Source organism: Tribolium madens, unplaced genomic scaffold (genome assembly GCF_015345945.1).
Source record: "Tribolium madens isolate multiple individuals breed KSU strain unplaced genomic scaffold, Tmad_KSU_1.1 Scaffold_71;HRSCAF=194;Tcas5.2_LG6, whole genome shotgun sequence".
Classification (NCBI taxonomy): Eukaryota; Metazoa; Arthropoda; class Insecta; order Coleoptera; family Tenebrionidae; genus Tribolium; species Tribolium madens.
In genome coordinates this window covers 7982593-7986684 of record NW_025401041.1, presented here as the reverse complement: position 1 = coordinate 7986684, position 4092 = coordinate 7982593, and the positions used below count along the sequence as shown (strand labels likewise).

At 29.5% G+C, this 4092-nt stretch overlaps 1 protein-coding gene across 3 annotated transcripts in view; it reads right to left on the bottom strand.

Moving 5' to 3' along the window:
- Positions 1-2391, bottom strand: part of LOC123008588 (fatty acyl-CoA reductase wat-like) — a 10848-nt gene extending 8457 nt beyond the window's left edge. Inside the window, exon 1 of one of the 3 annotated variants that reach the window (XM_044404463.1) lies at positions 2311-2391. The gene's annotated coding sequence lies outside the window, so the exon portion shown is untranslated. Of the gene's footprint in view, positions 1-516; positions 1461-2310 lie in introns of those variants that run through there. The other 2 variants (XM_044404462.1, XM_044404460.1) reach the window with 2 other exon arrangements.
- Positions 2392-4092: the final 1701 nt, after the last annotated feature.

Sequence of the window (4092 nt, the reverse complement as noted above, 5' to 3'; positions counted from 1 at the left end):
GCGCCATAGTGTTGGTTTTTTTTTTGAAAAAAGTCATGCAAATAATTAATTATTAAATTTTAATTTTTTACTCAAATTTTGACAATACACTTTTCTAATTGCTTATACGAAATTAAATTTATAACTTGGTAATAATTTCAAGTTCTAAATTAATTGGTGTAATTATTTTATGTAATACCCAGACGAATTATTACGAAATGGTGTCTTCATAATAATTAATAAGAAACTTTGTAAAAAGTACCAAAAGAAACGACAAAAAAACGTCGGAGAAAGTTAACAGCAATTTTCTTTTTTTTTCCCCGGAATTAGAAAATTAATTAAACAAATTCAAGTTTCAAGGCCACGTTATCGTATCGAATAATAATAATTGACGTAATCGCAACGGTTTATTTATTATTGAATCATTCAACAATAACGGAAGAAGAAAAATTAGGTCAGTTTAGTATTTCATTGTCAAGTGACAAAACCGCTGACTTGAACTTGTGCAATAATTACAACGAGATTTTTTTCTCTTACCTGGTATATATTTTTTTTGTTTTGAAAAAAAAAATTACACACACACGTTGGACACACTAGGATCGAAGAGACATATTATTTTTCAATCTAGTGACTTGTCTAGACTGTCAGAAAATGAAACAAGTGCATGCAGCAATGCTTTTAAGTGATAGTGGGAGGTAGGGGGGGCGGCCCCCTATGCACACACACTTGATAAAAATGCCCGACCATGAAAACTATTAGGCCTCATTACTGAGTCACCCTGTATACAAAATTACCAACACAAATTTTAATCAAATTGCATTATTTTTGTAATAATAAATTAAAATGTTTTTTTTAACAACCATTTTTTGTTTTCCTATAAAAGCTAATAAGTTTTATGATATTTAAATATTTAAAGATTGGGTACGAATTTAGAATAACAAAATCCCTACAAGTTTCATAGTACAAAAAAATGTGTCATTACTGACTCATCCTGTATAAAATTTTAATCACCCTGTAGATAGTAAACACAGTATTTAGCTATTTTTCCAGATTTCAAGTATCAAGGGATAAACAACCATTAATGTGATTATCTGATTCACCCTGTATACAAAATTACCAACACAAATTTTAATCAAATTGCATTATTTTTGAAAGAAAGAAAATCAATAGTGGAATAGAATAAATTATTTTTTTTAAGAACCATTTTTATTTGTTTTCCTTATAAAAGATAATAAAAAAAGATTGGGTACGAATTTAGAATAACGAAATCCCTACAAGTTTCATAGAACAAAAAAATGTGTGTCATTACTGACTCACCCTGTATAAAATTTTAATCACCCTGTAGATAGTAAACACAGTATTTAGCRATTTTTTCCGATTTCAAGTATCAAGAGATAAACAACCATTAACCTGATTAACTGATTCACCCTGTATACAAAATTACCAACACAAATTTTAATCAAATTGCATAATTTTTGGGTATTTTGGGTATGAATTTAGAATAACAAAATCCCCACAAGTTTCATGGAACAAAAAGTTGTGTCATTACTGACTCACCCTGTATAAAATTTTAATCACCCTGTAGATAGTAAACACAGTATTTAGCRATTTTTTCCGATTTCAAGTATCAAGAGATAAACAACCATTAACCTGATTAACTGATTCACCCTGTATACAAAATTACCAACACAAATTTTAATCAAATTGCATTATTTTTGTAATAATAAATTAAAATGTTTTTTTTAACAACCATTTTTTGTTTTCCTATAAAAGCTAATAAGTTTTATGATATTTAAATATTTAAAGATTGGGTACGAATTTAGAATAACAAAATCCCCACAAGTTTCATGGAACAAAAATGTGTGTCATTACTGACTCATCCTGTATAAAATTTTAATCACCCTGTAGATAGTAAACACAGTATTTAGCRATTTTTTCCGATTTCAAGTATCAAGAGATAAACAACCATTAACCTGATTAACTGATTCACCCTGTATACAAAATTACCAACACAAATTTTAATCAAATTGCATAATTTTTGGGTATTTTGGGTATGAATTTAGAATAACAAAATCCCCACAAGTTTCATGGAACAAAAAATTGTGTCATTACTGACTCACCCTGTATAAAATTTTAATCACCCTGTAGACAATAAACACAGTAATTTTGCCATTTTTCCCGATTTGAATTATTAAGGGATAAAGAACCCTTAATCTCGAGAATGTAGTTAACACCAGAGGTGAGCGAAGCGGGCCGAGGGCATTAATAATAATTATGTCAAAAAATTTTTTTGCCTTGGAAGCCGCCGATGATAAAATAAATCCAACTTACAGTTTGTGAAACGAGAAAAAATGGTTTTAAAACTCGTGTTAGCACTTTCACTCGCGTCGCAATTTCGATAAGAAATGGAAGAATCTTGTACCGGCAGCATTTATGACCCACACCTCCCAAAAACAGAAAGTGCAACATTTCCTCAGAAAATTTCACGCCAATTTGAAAATCCCACGTTGAAGCATTATTAGAATAAATCCATTTTGGGTGAAATAATACCAATGGGCGACACAATTTTAATTAATAATAATAATAATATAAATGATTCAGAAAAAAATTATTTATTTTTAAATATCAATATTGGCCAAGCACTTAGTCTGTCTTGTTTTCTTGCAACGTTCAAGGACATTAGGAAATAAAAACGCGTGTTATTTGTTTATGGCCGGCTTATTGTTACAAAATTATTAGTAATGTCAAAGATTATGCAATTTAAAACGTAACAATTGGCGTTTGAACTCAGTGAAAGTAAACTTGCACTTATATAAATGGAATTTCGCCGAAACGACGCATAAAATCAGACTTTTAATTCCATTCGGGCCTTGTTATACAAGAAAAACTTTCTAAAATGCGTTATTATTTATTAAATTACTAAAACAAACTGATGAGTAGAGTATTTATGCAACGAGCGAAGCGAGTGCGGAAATTTTAAGCCGACATGTTTAATTCATACAAAAAGTGTCATTCACAATAATAATAATAATGACAAAAATCTTGTTTGCCCCCCTATGTGATTTTTAATTATTTTTCGTTACGTCAAAAACTGGGGTAGACATTTATTTGAAAAAATAATTTTTAAGGAAGATTGATGTTGGGAATAAAATTCCTTTCAACCAAGATTTATAAAGTAAGAAGGTTGGCTCGTTTGGAGTGAGACACTAAAGAGTGAGTAAGATGGCTATATGGTGTCGTCACCTTTTTTAGTTTTTTTCATAAAAAATTAATATCTTAAAAACTATGTGTCCTAGGTCAAAACGGTTTGTACAGGAACATTTTACATATTGTACTAGTTTTTTATAAAAATAAAAAATTTTTGATTTTTTTGGTCAAAATTGGATTTTTCTAGACTTATTCTTAACTTTATTACTCAATATCTCAAAAACTAAGCATCGTAGAGTATTTTAACTTGTTGCATCGTGTTCAGCGCGTAATTTTACMTCTAGAAAACTATATTTCAAGCGTTTTTATGACTTTTAGTAAATTGACTATTTTTACGATTTTACTACAGCTCACCTTCAAAAACTCAAAAAATTCAAAATTTTTGAAACTTGACCAATTGTCGTTTTATGCACTTATTTGAGTCCTTAAGACCTCTAGGAATGTAAAAAACGTAAAATAGATCAATTTTAAAGTTAAAATTTTTTTTGATTTTTCTCGAGATTTTGGTCGATTTTTGGCACCCGGAGCGGTCTAATGGCAATAACTCCGGACTTATTAGAGATAACCTCTTATATTTGATACCGTTGGATAGAAAATTGAATTTTGTATCATATATTAAAAAGTTCAGTGCTCTACGATGAATAGTTATCGAGAAAATTTGTGATAAAGTCAAAAATATCGAAAATTTAAATCCGACTATAACTTCAAAACTATTAGGAATTTTGCAGTTTTTTTGACGCCAATCGATTCCCCGGAACATTTTACATAGGTTTAGGTCAAAACATTACATCATTGAGGCACAGTTTTGCCGCAATTTACAAATTAAAAAAAACTAAAAATTTGTCAACACCCCCCCTTAAGATCTAGTGTTTTTGAACATGTCTCAGATTCGATTTAAACCTATCT